Below are 17459 nucleotides of genomic sequence, written 5' to 3'. Positions count from 1 at the left end.
GGAAGAATCTCTAGAGAAGCAGACTTTACTCAAATATTTCAAGCTCTGACTTGGTAAAATGTTAGCCAGGTAGGTGAAATTAAGTGATAGAAAAGAGGGAAAAGGAAGCAGGCATTGTATACACCATCTTAAATAGATGATTTCTAAGAGATTCCAAAGTATCATGAGATATGCCCCAAATTCCATCATCTACAGTCTCCTTGCTTCAAGAACTAGGTCAGTCCATGCAGATCCACCTGCTGATTGTTTGGAGCTCATCATAGGATATTCCCCAAAATTCATGCAGATTCCACATGGGGTCTGAGCTCCAAGAGACTGGGACAGCATCACTGAGCCTTTGGAAGGGGGAGGCATCCAGAGTCAGGAATAACCTGAAACAGCCAGTCAGGCTTCATTGCTCATTCCAAGAAGAAGTTCTGGGCATTGAAAGATATAATTTTTCCCTGGTCACTTGATAAGGGGCATAATCTGATGATAATACAAATAGGAATTCATACCTTTGAAACTGGTATGCAGCATGTGATGAAAAATTTTAAAATCTGAAGGAATCAGAGTGGGTGCAAAATTATCCTCCAGACATGGGACAATTTCAAAAATGCATAAGAGAAAGAACGCTCTCCAAGTGCATTTTACACATGTTTCCTTTTCTCAATACTAACTTATGTGGGTTAGCAAGTAAAACCTACATGCAAACTAACAAACAGTGAGTAAGAATAGCTAACATTGGTAGAGATTTGATGGTGGACCGGACTGTGCTCTGCATTGAAATGTAGCACCATGTGCCTTTTCAGGATTTCTGGGGCATGTACAGCAGACCTTCATTTAATACTTTGCCCAGGTATTAACCAGCTTCTCCTCTCTGTAGAACCAAAGCAATGTTTGCAGTCTTCAAGGAATTATAGACATAATGATCCAACAGAGTTCATGGACACTTGGACGATCTAATTAAGACAAAAGGGAAGGGAAAGCACAATTCCAAAACCCCAGTTGGTATTTATTTCCTTATATCTTTACAGATTTTTTTCTCTTAAGCTTTCCTTCAAAAAAATGCCTGACCTTTATATTGTGATCAATATATTAAACACAGGGAATTAATGGATGACTTACCATAATCTTCCCGAAGTTTACCTTTAAAAAGAAATATACAAATAAGTTAGAGAGTGAAACTAAAAATTCTCACAGTTCATTGCTCTGTGAATGTAGTGAGGCTTATAATAGAACTAGAAATGATATATTTTTTGTGTGTGAGCCAATTTTTCTGCTGCTACATAACATATAAATAGAAGTTGCAACCACACAGAGATTCCTAACAGACTTTTGAGAACCCTCACTGTGATTCACAGAGCTCTGAGCCATGACCTTACAACTGCTCAGGGAGATACCCATTGTCTGTAGCACAAGTGTGACTGGTTGGGTGAGTATTTAGTATTTCTGATCTATCCTATGTTAAAGTATCCCAAAGGACAACACTGTAACAAGTACTAGCCATATTCTTTTAAATGAGTTGAACCTGATGAATAATAATCTCTCTGACATTATTAATTACAGATATGATAATTGGAGATCATTCAAAGAGAATGAGAGTGAAGTATACATCTCCAAAATCATATATCTATGCTCAGAAGAGTGCAAAATGTTAATATCTTAAACCTTCATTCATCCAGCAAGAATTTTATTTTTTTATTGAAGAATAATTGACATGATATATTTTATTGGTCTCAGGTGTACAATGCAGTGATTCCATATTTATATATTTTATGAAATGATCAGCAAAATGAATCTAGTTATTATATATCACCATACAAAATTAATACAGTAATATTGATTATATTCCCTATGCTGTACATTACATACATGTCATTTATTTTTTTTCTTTTAAATATTTTATTAATTTGATGTACAGAGAGAGATAGTGAAAGCAGGAACACAAGCAGAGGGAGTGGGAGAGGAAGAATCAGGCTTTACACTGAGCAGGAAGCCCGATGGGGGGCTCGATCCCAGGACCCTGGGATCATGACCTGAGCCAAAGGCAGACGCTTAATGACTGAGCCCCATCTTATTTATCTTGTAACTGGAAGATTGTACTTTTTAAAAAAATTGTTTATTGTTATGGTAATCACCATACATTACATCATTAGGTTTTGATGTAGTGTTCCATGATTCATTGTTTGTGCATAACACCCAGTGCTCCACGCAGAATGTGCCCTCTTTAATACCCATCACCAGGCTAACCCATTCCCCCACCCTCCTCCCCTCTAGAACCCTCAGTTTATTTTTCAGAGTCCATTGTCTCTCATGGTTCGTCTCCCCCTCTGACTTACTCCCCTTTATTCTTCCCCTCCTGCTATCTTCTTCTTTTCCTTTTTTCTTAACATATGTTGCATTATTTGTTTCAGAAGTACAGATCTGCGACTCAACAGTCTTGCACAATTCACAGCGCTCACCATAGCACATACCCTACCCACTGTCTATCACCCAGCCACCCCAGCCCTCCCACCCCCCACCACTCCAGCAACACTCAGTTTGTTTCCTGAGATTAAGAATTCCTCATATCAGTGAGGTCATATGATACATGTCTTTCTCTGATTGACTTATTTCACTCTGCATAACACCCTCCAGTTCCATCCACGTCGTTGCAAATGGCAAGATCTCATTCCTTTTGTTGGCTGCATAATATTCCATTGTGTATATATACCACAAGGAAGATTGTACTTTTTAATTACCTTTACCTATTTCATCTATTCCCCTAGACACATCTCCTATAAAAACCACCAGTTTGTTCTCTGTATCTATAGATCGTTTCTGTTTTGTTTTGTTTGTTAGTTTGGATTTTTTGATTTCACATAGAAGTGAAATGACATGGTATTTGGTTTTCTTTATATGATTTATTTCACTTAGCATGGTACCATTAGGTATACCCATGTTATGTCAAATGACAAGATCTCATTTTTTTTATGGCTAAGTATTATTCCGTTTTCCATATATATAGATATATCTCCACTCTCTAGTATAATATATATATTCCATTTTCTAGCATATACATTATATATGTGTATATACATAAAATATATACATCTATATATAGTATGTATATATATTTATAAACTGTGTGTATACATACCTATATATATTTATATACATGTGTGTGTGTATATATATGTTATATTATATAGTATATATAGATGTGTGTGTGTATATATATATATATATATATATATATATTCTTTATCCATTATCTATCTTTGGACATTTATGTTACTTCCATATCTTGGCTATGTAAATAATGCTCTGGTAACGTAGGAGAACATACGCTTTTCGAATTTGTGTTTTCATTTTCTTCTGATAAATACATAGTACTTGAATTACTGCATAATATGGTAATTCCATTTTTATCTTTTTGAGAAACCTCAAACATTTTTCAGTAATGGCTGTACCAATTTATATTCCTACCAAAAGTTCACAGTGCTCCCTTTCCACATCTTTGCCAACATTTCCATTCTATCTGATAATAAATCTTGTGACAGGTATATGATGACATCTTATTGCTGTTTTGATATAAACTTCCCTACTGATTAGTGATGTTTAGCATCTTTTTCTGTGACTGTTGGCCATCCACAAATCTTTTTTTGGAAATGTCTAGTCAGATGTTCCGCCCATTTGTTAATTAGGTTATTTAACTTTTTGATATTGAATTGTATGTGATTGTTACATATTTTGGATGTTAATCCATTATCAGATATATCATTTGCAAATATCTTTTCCCATTCACTAGGTGAATTTTCATTATGTTTATTGTTTCTTTTGCTGTGCAAAAGCTTTTAGTTTGATCTAGTACTAACAGTTTATTTTTGCTTTTGTTGTCATTTCCTGAGGAAACAAATTGAAGTAATGATTGATAAAACTTATGTCAAAGAACTTACTGCCTATGTTTTCTTCTAAGAGTTTTATGGTTTAGATCTTACATTTGAGTCTTTCACCCATTATGAGTTTACATTTGTGTATGGTGTGAAAGCGGGAAAATTTCATTCTTATCCAAGTATCTGTTTTGTTTTCTCAGCACCATTTAATGAAGGGACACTTTCCTCAGTGTATATTCTTGCCTCATTTGTCATAGAATAATTGACAATATAAGTATGGAGTTGTATTTGGACATTTTATTCTGTTGTACTGACCTATCTATGTGTCTACTTTTGTGCAAGTACTGTCTTGATTATTATGTAGTGTACTATCAAAGATTATTTATTCATTTATTTGACAGAGAGACACACAGAGAGAGGGAATACAAGCAGGGGGAGTGGGAGAGGGAGAGGGAGAGGGAGAAGCAGGCTTCCCACTGAGCAGGGAGCCCGATGTGGGGCTCGATCCCTGGACTCCAGGATCATGACCTGAGCCGAAGGCAGACGCTTAACTACTGAGCCACCCAGGCGACCCTGTAGTGTACTATCAAATCCAGAAGTGTGATATCTCAAGCTTTTCCTTCCTTATCAATATTGCCTACTTCAGAAATAAGATTGTGGCAGAGTAGGAAGACCCTAGGCTCCTCTCATTCCTCAAATACAACTAGATAACTATCAAATCATTCTGAACATCCAAGAAATCAACCAGAGGAAGAGAGAGCAATCCCACAACTACAGGGAGAGAAGGGGTCACAATGGGGAAGGTAGTAGTGGAGTTATGTGGTTTGGTAGAGAAATGGATCCTGGGTGCCACAGAGGGGAGGAAGCCTTGGTTGCAGAGAAAGACTAGAGAGAGAGGAACGGACAGGGGAATGCAGAGGGACAACACTCCCCCAAAGCTATTGGCTGGGAAAAAAAAAAAGAGTGGCTGATTTTTGTGAGTTTTTTTTTTTTTTTTCCCCTTCAACCAGCAGGGATTAGACTGGCATTTTAAGGTCGGTGGGCCTGGCTGGGAGAGAGCCCTGAGGTGCTGCTCTGCTCTGGGGGAGAAGGCTGGCAAACTCCCTGAGGGCAGTTGGTTTAATTCCAAGAACACCTGGGGCACGTAGTGGGTTGGGGGGATGTTTACTCTTCTTGGAGCACTTCAGTTAGAGATGCATTCACAGAGAACCCTCTATAGTGATAAAAAAGCACTTGCACCCTTTTCCTCTCCTACCCTTCAGAATAGGCATAGAGTCCTCTGTCAAGGGCAGCTTGACCACAACACTGACTGCCCAGCCTGCTTGCTCCAAGCCCCACCCCCCTGCACTCTGATGTGATTGCCCTTCTCACTGAAACCTGCATCAGTCCCAGTGAGGTGAGACCCTTTCCCTGAAGACCAGTACAGGCCCCTCCCCACACCATGTCCCAAAAGCCTGGTGTTGTAAAAGTCAGCAGGCTTGGCTGGGATAGAACCCAGAGGGCACGGAAATGCTCCTGGAGAGAAGACAAGCAAACCCAGAGGCAAACCGCATGAAAATGATGATCTGAAAAATATCAGGAGACTACTGACTCTACCGGGAGTGCTTCCCTGAGAACAGCAGGTATGGAGACCCCTCTCTGGAGAAAAAGAAGTTGGCTGGTGCCATTTTGCTCTCCCATCCCTCAGTATAAACACAAAAGTTACCTTTAGTAAACACCACAGTGCTGACACTGGCTGGCTGCTTAACACGCTTACACCAGATTCCACACCCACCCCTGTGCTTTGCCTCAACTGCCCTGCTCCATCAAATATGCCTCAATCCCAGCATGGCAGTCTCCTTCCTCAGAGTACCAGCACAAATCCTGCCCACACCATGCCTCCTGAGCAGACAGTTCTTCAAGGCTTCAGTTGTAGTGGAAGAAGCATCAGGTCTCATTTAATAAGCTGACCAGAGAATACATAGGTCCTAGTTAAAATTCACCACCCTCTGGCTCAAGTCTAAACACTGCCCACAGTAGGCAAGGAGAGCCTCTGCAGAGGATTGCCTGAGGGATACAGCAGCCAAAACACAGCAGCACAGTACAACAGCACACACTAGAGACCTAGACACTCTATGACTCTTCTTCAGGAAGCCATTACTCCCAGGTACAGGAAACACAACAGGCTTTCCTAACACAGAGAGGACAAAGACTTAGAGAAAATGCCAGGATTGAGGAAATATCTGAAATTAAACAAAAAGTTATGGTCATAGCCATAGATCTAAGTAAAACAGATATAAGTAATATGCCTGATGGAGAATTTAAAGCAACCATCATACGATCCTAGCTGGGTTTGAAAAAAAGAATGGAAGACTTCAGAGAGGCCTATATTGCAGAGACAAAAGACTTTAAAAAAAAAGAAATGAAAATAAGATAACTGAAATTTGAAGCACACTGAGTATAATGAACACAAGGTTGGAAGAAACAGAGGAATGAATTAGTGATAAAGAAGATAGAATAATGGAAAACTATGAAGCTGAAAAAAGAGAAAGGAGAATTATGGATTATGTGAATAGACTTAGGGAAGCCAGTGACTCCATCAAAGGTAATAACATTTGTATCATAGGAGTCCCAGAAGAGAAAGAGAGAAAAAAGAAGAAAGAATGTTTATTGGAAGATATAATAACAGAAAAGTTCCCTAATCTGGGAAAGGAAACAGACATCTAAATCCAAGAGGCACAGAGACCTCCAAACAAAATCAACAAAAGCAAGCTCACACAAAAAATTTATACCTAAATTTGCAAAATATAGTGATAAACAAACAAACAAAAAATCCAATAAACAGTAAGAAAAAAGAATCCCCTAACTCACAAAGAAAGACCCATAAGGCTAATGGCAAATCTCTTCACAAAAACTTAGCAGGAAAGAAGGGCGTGGCATGGGACATTCAGTGTGCTGAACGGGAACGCTCTTACACTGTTGGTAGGAATGCAAGCTGATACAACCACTCTGGAAAACAGTATGGAGATTACTCAAAAAGTTAAAAATAGAGCTACCCTATGACCCAGAAATTGCACTATTAGGCATTTACACCAAAGATAAGAGATGTAGTGAAAAGAAGGGCCATATGCACCCCAATGTTCATAGCAGCAATGTCCATAATAGCCAAACTGTGGAAGGAGCTGAGATGCCCTTCAACAGATGAATGGATAAAGAAGATGTAGTCCATATATACAATGGAATATTACTCAACCATCAGAAAAGATGAATACCCATCATTTGCATCGAATTGAATGGAACTTGAGGGGATTATGCTAAGTCAAATAAGTCAGTTAGAGAAAGACAATTATCATATGGTTTCACTCATATATGGCACATAAGGAATAACATGGAAGATAAAAGGCGAAGGGAAAGAAAACTGAAGGGGGGAGATCAGAGAGGGAGACAAACCATGAAAGACTATGGACTCTGGGAAACAAACTGAGGGTTTCAGAGGGGAGGGGCTGGGGGAATGGGGTAGCTGGGTGATGGGTATTAAGGAAGACATGTGTTGTAATGAGCACTGGGTGTTATATTCAACTAATGAATCATTGAACACTACATCAAAAACTAATGATGCACTATATGGTGGCCAACTGAATATAATAAAAAAAAATCTAAAAAAAAAACATAAAAAAGAGAGTTTTTCAGACAAATAAAGGAATTCATGACCACTAAAGCAGCACCACAAGAAATATCAAAAGGGATTCTGTGAATGGGAAAGAAAGAACCAAAGTGACAAACACATAAAGGAGCAAAGAAAATCTCCAGAAACACTGACAAAACAAGTAATAAAAAAAATGCAAACAAGTAATAAACTAAATACACATCTATTAATAATTATTATGAATGTAAATGGACTAAAGTTTCCATTCAAAAGACATAAGATGTCAGAAAAGATTAAGAAAACAAGACCATCTGGGGTGCCTGGGTGGCTCTGTCACTGAGCGTCTGCATTCGGCTCAGGTCATGACCCCAGGGTCCTGGGATTGAGCCCTCCATCAGGCTCCCTGTTCGGTGGGAAGCCTGCTTCTTCCTCTCCCACTCCCCCTGCTTGTGTTCCCTCTCTCGCTGTCTCTCTCTGTGCTGAGGGTTGCTGGAGTGGTCGGGGGTGGGAGGGATGGGGTGGCTGGGTGATGGACATTGGGGAAGATATGTGCTATGGTGAGCGCTGTGAATTGTGTAAGACTGTTGAATCACAGATCTGTACTTCTGAAACAAATAACGCAACATATGTTAAGAAAAAAGAAAAAGAAGAAGATAGCAGGAGAGGAAGAATGAAGGGGAGTAAGTCAGAGGGGGAGACAAACCAGGAGAGATGATGGAGTCTGAAAAACAAACTGAGGTTTCTGGAGGGGAGGAGGGTGGGGGGATGGGTTAGCCTGGTGATGGGTATTGAGGAGGGCACGTTCTGCATGGAGCACTGGGTGTTATGAACAAACAATGAATCATGGAACAGTACACCAAAACAAATTATGTAATATATGGTGATTAACATAACAATAAAAAATAAAAATAAATAAATAAATAAAATCTTAACAACAACAAAAAAAGGCCATCTATACACTGCCTTTAAGAGACTCATTTTAGACTTCAAGAATTCTGCAGATTGAAAGTGAGAGGATAGAGAAACATTTATCATGCAATGGATATTTAAAGAAAGCTGGAGTAGCCATACTTAAAACAGACAAAGTAGATTTTAAACCAATGACTATAACAAGAGATGAAGAAGGACACTATATCATACTAAGGGAGACCATCCAACAAGAACATCTAGCAATGGCAAACACTTATACCACCAACTTGGAAGCACCCAAATATATAAATCAATTAATAACAAACTTGAATGAACTCATTGATAATAATAAAATAATAGTAGGGGACTTGAACACCCCACTTACATCAATGTACAGATCATCCAGGAGAAAGTCAACAAGGAAACAATGGTTTGAATGACACATTGGACCAGATGGACTTAACAGATATATTCAGAATATTTCATCCTGCAGGAGCAGAATACACATTCTTTTTGAATGTACATGAGATATTCTCCAAAATAGATCACATACTAGGTCACAAATCAGGCCTCAACAAGTATAAAAATACCAAGATCATAACACGCATCTTTTCTGACCACAAAGCTATGAAACTTAAAGTCAACCTCAAGAAAAAATTTGGAAAAACCACAAACATGTGGAATTCAACAAAATGCTATGAATAGATGAATAGATTAGCCAAGAAATCAGACAGAAATTAAAAAAAATACATGTAAACAAACAAAAATGAAAACACAATGGTCCAAAATCTTTGGGATGTAGCAAAACTGGACATAAGATGGATGTATATAGCAACATAGGCCTACCTCAAGAAGCAAGAACTAATATCAAATAAATAACCCCCCAAAATGAATAATCCAGTTTAAAAATGGGCAGAAGCTATGAACAGTCATTTTTCCAAAGAAGACATACAGATGACTAACAGAGACATGAAAATATGCTCAACATCACTGATCATCAGGGAAATACAAATCAAAACCACAATTAGATACCACTTCACACCAGTCAGAATGGCTAAAATTAACAACACAAGAAACAACAGATGTTGGTGAGGATGCAGAGAAAGGGCAACCCTCTTACACTGTTGGTGGGAATGCAAGCTGGTACATCCACTTTGCAAAACAGTATGGAGGTTCCTCAAGATTTAAAAATGGATCGACCCTATCATCCAGCAATTGCCCTAGTAGGTATTTACTTAAAGGATACAAAAGCCTGATTTTGAAGGGATACATACACCCAATGCATAGCAGCATTATCTACAATAGCCAAAATATGGAAAGAGCCCAAATGTGGGTGGGGGAATGGACAAAATAAAGGAGATTAAGAGGTAAAACTTCTGGATGTATAATAAATTAGTCACAAAGATAAAAAGTTTAGCACAGAGAATGTAGTCAATAATATTTTAATAATGTATGGTGACAACTTATTGTGGTGAACATTGAGTAATGTATTAGAATTGTCAAATAAATATGGTGTACACCTGAAACAAATTCAACAGTATACGTTAACCATGCTTCATTTAACAAACAAACAAACAAACAAAAACCCCCCAAAACAAGCAAACAAAAAAAACCCAGCAACAACAAAAAGTAATTTTCTTTCTATCTGCAAAGCTGTCTCCAGATAAGGCACTTAAAATTCTACTGTGTCTGGATTCTCCTACCAAACCAAGACACCTGTGTCTATGGTTGAGCCCAGAATCCACTCTGCACAATCCCTGCAATAGGATACTACTCGTTTCCATTCTGACTTCCCGAGAGTTGCATTATCTTTTCACGTCCCAGTGCCCTGTCTCCCCAAGGGCTCAGACTCATTCAGCTAGACAATATCCTTGGGATAGGACTAGGAATAAAGGTCAATATCTACATCTTACAGTGACTGTACTGAAAAGAAAGTATGTGCATTTGTCCTGGTCCAAAGTGACTAAGGGAGTGAAATTTCAGTTTTTAAAAGTAGCCTGTTTTTTTATAATGATTTAACATTTTTCAGGACTCAGTAAATTGTTTCATTGGCATTGTGATTTTTTAATCAAAGCAGAAGGACTGCTACTTACCTTAGAAAGAAGTCTTGGTCCACTCTAGATATCTTACCTCTTATTCTCAAATTGTAATAACAAAGGTTAAGTGACATTAAGTTCTATGCAGCCTGGAAAGCTGCATGTCTTCTTCCTGGATTTGATTAGTTTCTTGTGCATCAATATTTTGTATTATTTTAATCCATTAAGTAATTATAAATAAAATTTAAATTCTAATGTCTACTGCTTCTAAATATTTTTCTAAATCATCAAGTAAATTTTGATAGAGCAGCATTCTTCATGGTGTAGCTCCTGGCAGCAACAGCAGCATTTCTAACATGGGACCTCGCTATAAATGGCAATAATTGAGCCCAAATCAGAACTGTTAAGTAAGAAATTCTGGGTTGTGTGCCAGCAATAGGTGCCCTCCATGTGATTCTGATGCATGCTCAGGTTTGAGAACGTTTGCTCTATCTGGTCCTTAGAAAGAACTTAATGAACAGAATGGTACAGTGTTTCTGCTCTAGATCTCTGAAACTGACAAGACACAGGTACTCCCAAGGATGTGGCTGGAACAGTGCTCATTAAAAAAAAAATCACTAGTCTTTACTTAAGTTCTCACCCAAATCTGTCTATTTTAACATGGATATGGTTAGTTCTATGGGAATTTTGTAAGCATGCACAATTTCTGCAATCTTCTCTTTTTGATCCATGTTTGTTCAGGCACAACTTGAATCCGTGTCCTTAACCTCTAAAGGGAAGTGTGAGTTTCTCCGAGTTACAAGTAAACCAACTCACCATGCTTCTTCTTGAGTGAACCTAAAAAACAAAAAAAAAAAAAAGAAAGAAAAAAGCAGATAAAAATGATTAGTAAAACTTAACTAGGGTGTGGTTGAACTCTCTCTCTCTCTAGATATATATCCAAATGTTTATCTCTCTCTCTCTCTCTCATATCCAAATATGATATATATTGAGAAAACAGAATATAGGGGAAAAATGTAAAACTTTAAAAGGCTTTAAACCAGTTGCCTGGAGCTAAGTATTTCTACCTTCACACAATCATCATAGAGAAAAATAGCTTTTTGTTGTAGATATATATACCATATATATAATATTTATATATATAAATTATGTAATATAGTATATGTATAAACATATAAACATACAATTTGTCCTTTTGATCATTATTAAGTGTGTAATCTATGGCTTTATTTATATTCCACTATTGCGTAAACATCACCACTATTTCCAAAACATTTTTATCGTCCATAATAGAAAACATGTAACTATTAAATAGAAAACCTGTAACTATTAAATAGAAATTTCACACTGCCCCCACTCTCCAATTCCCATGATCTTTAATCTATTTTCTGTTTCTATAAAATTTGATTAGTCTAGCTATTTAATATCAGTTAATCATACAATATTTTCCTTTCTGTGTCCAGCTTCTTTAACTTGTCATAATGTTTTCAAGGTTCATTCATATTGGATCATATATCAAAATATCTTTACTTTTTTATGAATTAATAGTATTCCACTGTACCACAGTTCGTTTACTCATTCATGTGAGGATGAACATTTGTATTGTTTCCAACTTTTGGCTACTGTGAATAATGCTACAATGAACCTGGCATAAAGTAACTATTCAAGTCCTTGTTTTTAATTATTTGGGTTATATTCATAGAAATGGAAATGATTGATCATATGGTAATTATATCATCATTTTTTAGTACTACCACGCTGTTTCCACAATGGCTGCACCACTTAAAATTTCCACCAGCAATGTACAAGGATTCCAATTTCTTCATATTCTCACCAGCACTGTTACTATTTTTGTAATTATAGCCCTCCTAAAAGGTTTCAAGTGGTATCTCATTGTGGCTTTGGGTTTCATTTTCCTAATCACTAATAGTATTGAACATCTTTTCATGTACTCACTTGCCATTTATATATCTTCAGAAAAATGCCTATCTAAAGATTTTACTCATTTTCAAATTGAGTTGTTTGTTTTGTTGACTTTTTAAAGTTTTAGATGTGTTCCTGATATAAAACCCTTATTTGGTGTATGTTTTGCAAATAATTTCTCCCATTCTGTGGTTTGTCTTTTAACTCTCTTGATAATGGCCTTTGGTGCAAAGAGGTTTGAAAAGTCAAAGAGTTCAATTTATGTGAGACTTGTCCTTATTGTTTGTGCTTTTGGTGTCCTATTTAAGAGTTCACTGCCAAATAGAATGTCATGAAATTTTGCCCATATTATTTCTTCTATTTTTTAGCACTTATATTTATTTCACTGATATATTTTGAGTTAATTCTTCTATATGGTATAAAGCAGGGGTCCAAATGCATTCTTTTGCACTTGGAAATCCAGTTGTTCCAGAAACATTTGTTAAACAGAATATTCTTTGCCCATAGAATGGACTTAGAACTTTTGTCAAAATTCTATTTGCAGGGGCGCCTGGGTGGCTCAGATAGTTAAGCATCTGCCTTCAACTCAGGTCATGATCCCAGGGTCCTGGGATCTAGTCCCGCATCAGGCTCCCTGCTCAGTGTAGAGCCTGCTTCTCCCTCTCCCTCTGCCATTTCCTCTGCCATTCCCTCTGCTTGTGCTCTTCTGTCTGTCTCTCTGTCAAATAAATAAATAAAATCTTAAAAAAAAATTCTATTTGCAATAGAGGTATAGGTTACTTCTGGATTCTCCATTCTATATCATTGATATATCTGTATCTATATCAATTTAGATATCTGTATCTGTAGATATAGATATACATTGATAGGTAATCTACGCACACTGATATATATATATACACACACAGATTTATAGATACTATAGATATATATCAAATATGTGGTTATCTATATATTTATATCAGTGAAATATCTGTCTATATATATATCAATGAAATAGAATATAAATGAGATATATATGATATTCATCATAGATAGATGATAGATAGAAGATAAATAAATCCTTATTCAATACCAGATCTTTTTGATTACTATATCTTTGCAATGCATTTTGAAATGGGGAATTATGACTCCTCCAAATTTGTTCTTCAATTTTAAGACATTTTTGTTATTCAGAGCCTCTTGTGATCCATATAAATTTTGATACCAGCTTCCCCATTAAAAAATGGAATTTTGATACTCATTGCATTGAGTTTGCAGGTCACTTGGATAATATTGGCATCTTCATAATACTAAATTTTCTTATCTAAGAATGTGTGATTTCTTTCCATTTATTTAGGCCTTTAATTTCTTTCAAAAATGCTCTGTAGATTTCAGTGTGTAATTCTTTTACCTTTTTGGTTAAAGTTATTTCTCCTTTGTTAAATTTCTAGACACTATCATAAACAGAATTTTTTTCTTAATATATTTTTGGATTGTTCTTTACAGATGTATAGATATATTACTATTTTAGTGTGTTGATCTTCTAGCTATGAATTGATGAATTGATTCATTATTTCTATTAATTCTTATGGATATTTTTTGATTTCTACATAGGGGGTCATGTCATATATAAGTAGAGTTTGTTTTCCTTTTCCTTTTCCAATATGGATATCTTTTTTTTTTTTTTAATTTTTTATTGTTATGTTAATCACCATATATTACATCATTAGTTTTTTGGTGCAGTGTTCCATGATTCATTGTTTGTTCATAACACCCAGTGCTCCATGCAGAACGTGCCCTCCTCAATACCCATCACCAGGCTAACCCATCCCCTACCCCCTCCCCTCTAGAACCCTCAGTTTATTTTTCAGAGTCCATCATCTCTCATGGTTCGTCTCCCCCTCTGACATACTCCCCTTTTCTTCCTCTCCTGTTATCTTCTTTTATTTTTCTTAAAATATGTTGCGTTATTTGTTTCAGAAGTACAGATCTGTGATTCAACAGTCTTGCACAATTCACAGCGCTCACTGTAGCACATACCCTCCCCATTGTCTATCACCCAGCCACCCCATCCCTCCCACCCCCAACCACTCCAGTAACACTCAGTTTGTTTCCTGAGATTAAGAATTCCTCATATCAGTGAGGTCATGTGATACATGTCTTTCTCTGATTGACTTATTTCACTCAGCATAACACCCTCCAGTTCCATCCACGTCGTTGCAAATGGCAAGTTCTCATTCCTTTTGATGGCTGCATAATATTCCATTGTGTATATATACCACCTCTTCTTTATCCATTCATCTGTCGATGGGCATCTTGGCTCTTTCCACAGTTTGGCTATTGTGGACATTGCTGCTATAAACATTGGGGTACACGTACCCCTTCGGGTCCCTACATTTGTATCTTTGTGGTAAATACCCAGTAGTGCAATTGCTGGATTGAACGGTAGCTCTAATTTCAACTGTTTGAGGAACCTCCATACTGTTTTCCAGAGTGGTTGCACCAGCTTGCATTCCCACCAACAGTGTAGGAGGGTTCCCCTTTCTCCACATCCCCGCCAACATCTGTCATTCCCTGACTTGTTAATTTTAGCCATTCTGACGGGTGTGAGGTGGTATCTCATTGAGGTTTTGATTTGGATTTCCCTGATGCCGAGCGATGTTGAGCACTTTTTCATGTGCCTGTTGGCCATTTGGATGTCTTCTTTGGAGAAATGTCTGTTCATGTCTTCTGCCCATTTCTTGATTGGATTATTTGTTCTTGGGGTGTTGAGTTTGATAAGTTCTTTATAGATTTTGGATACTAGCCCTTTATCTGATATGTCATTTGCAAATATTTTCTCCCATTCTGTCGGTTGTCTTTTGGTTTTGTGGACTGTTTCTTTTGCTGTGCAAAAGCTTTTTATCTTGATGAAATCCCAATAGTTCATTTTTGCCCTGGCTTCCCGTGCCTTTGGCGATGTTTCTAGGAAGAAGTTGCTGCGGCTAAGGTCGAAAAGGTTGCTACCTGTGTTCTCCTTTAGGATTTGGATGGACTCCTGTCTCATGTTTAGGTCTTTCAACCATTTGGAGTCTATTTTTGTGTGTGGTGTAAGGAAATGGTCCAGTTTCATTCTTCTGCATGTGGCTGTCCAATTTTCCCAACACCATTTGTTGAAGAGACTGTCTTTTTGCCATTGGACATTCTTTCCTGCTTTGTCAAAAATAAGTTGACCATAGAGTTGAGGGTCCATTTCTGGGCTCTCGATTCTGTTCCATTGATCTATGTGTCTGTTTTTGTGCCAGTACCATACTGTCTTGATGATGACAGCTTTGTAATAGAGCTGGAAGTCCGGAATTGTGATGCCGCCAGCTTTGCTTTTCTTTTTCAGTATTCCTCTGGCTATTCTGGGTCTCTTCTGGTTCCATACAAATTTTAGGATTATTTGTTCCATTTCTTTGAAAAAAGTGGATGGTATTTTGATGGGGATTGCATTGAATGTGTAGATTGCTCTAGGTAGCATTGACATCTTCACAATGTTTATTCTCCCAATCCATGAGCATGGAACGTTTTTCCATTTCTTTGTGTCTTCTTCAATTTCTTTCATGAGTATTTTATAGTTTTCTGAGTACAGATCCTTTGCCTCTTTGGTTAGATTTATTCCTAGGTATCTAATGGTTTTGGGTGCAATTGTAAATGGGATAGACTCCTTGATTTGTCTCTCGTCTGTCTTGTTGTTGGTGTATAGGAATGCCACTGATTTCTGTGCATTGATTTTATATCCTGCTACTTTACTGAATTCCTGTATGAGTTCTAGCAGTTTTGGGGTGGAGTCTTTTGGGTTTTCCAGATACAGTATCATATCATCTGCAAAGAGTGAGAGTTTGACTTCCTCTTTGCCGATTTGGATGCCTTTGATTTCTTTTTGTTGTCTGATTGCTGTGGCTAGGACTTCTAATAGTATGTTGAATAGCAGTGGTGAGAGTGGACATCCCTGCCGCGTTCCTGACCTTAGGGGAAAAGCTCTCAGCCTTTCCCCATTGAGAATGATATTCGCTGTAGGTTTTTCGTAGATGGCTTTTATGATATTGAGGTATGTACCCTCTATCCCTATACTCTGAAGAGTTTTGATCAAGAAAGGATGTTGTACTTTGTCAAATGCTTTTTCTGCATCTATTGAGAGGATCATATGATTCTTGCTCTTTCTTTTGTTAATGTATTGTATCACGTTGATTGATTTGCGGATGTTGAACCAGCCTTGCAGCCCAGGAATAAATCCCACTTGGTCATGGTGAATAATCCTTTTAATGTACTGTTGGATCCTATTGGCTAGTATTTTGGTGAGAATTTTTGCATCCATGTTCATCAGGGATATTGGTCTGTAATTCTCCTTTTTGATGGGGTCTTTGTCTGGTTTTGGGATCAAGGTAATGCTGGCCTCATAAAATGAGTTTGGAAGTTTCCCTTCCATTTCTATTTTTTGGAACAGTTTCAGGAGAATAGGTATTAATTCTTCTTGAAATGTCTGATAGAATTCCCCTGGGAAGCCATCTGGCCCTGGGCTTTTGTTTCTTGGGAGATTTTTGATGACTGTTTCAATTTCCTTAGTGGTTATAGGTCTGTTCAGGTTTTCTATTTCTTCCTGGTTCAATTTTGGTAGTTGATACATCTCTAGGAATGCACCCATTTCTTCCAGGTTATCTAATTTGCTGGCATAGAGTTGCTCATAATATGTTCTTATAATTGTTTGGATTTCTTTGGTGTTGGTTGTGATCTCTCTTCTTTCATTCATGATTTTGTTGATTTGGGTCATTTCTCTTTTCTTTTTGATCAGTCTGGCCAGGGGTTTATCAATCTTGTTAATTCTTTCAAAGAACCAGCTCCTAGTTTCGTTGATCTGTTCTACTGTTCTTTTGGTTTCTAGTTCATTGATTTCTGCTCTGATCTTTATGATTTCTCTTCTCCTGCTGGGTTTAGGCTTTCTTTGCTGTTCTTTCTCCAGCTCCTTTAGGTGTAGGGTTAGGTTGTGTATTTGAGACCTTTCTTGTTTCTTGAGAAAGGCTTGTATTGCTATATACTTTCCTCTCAGGACTGCCTTTGCTGTATCCCAAAGATTTTGAACTGTTCTGTTTTCATTTTCATTGGTTT

Source organism: Zalophus californianus, chromosome 5 (genome assembly GCF_009762305.2).
Source record: "Zalophus californianus isolate mZalCal1 chromosome 5, mZalCal1.pri.v2, whole genome shotgun sequence".
NCBI lineage: Eukaryota > Metazoa > Chordata > Mammalia > Carnivora > Otariidae > Zalophus > Zalophus californianus.
The sequence above is the reverse complement of the archived record's forward strand: the minus strand, read 5'-3'. Positions refer to the sequence as shown.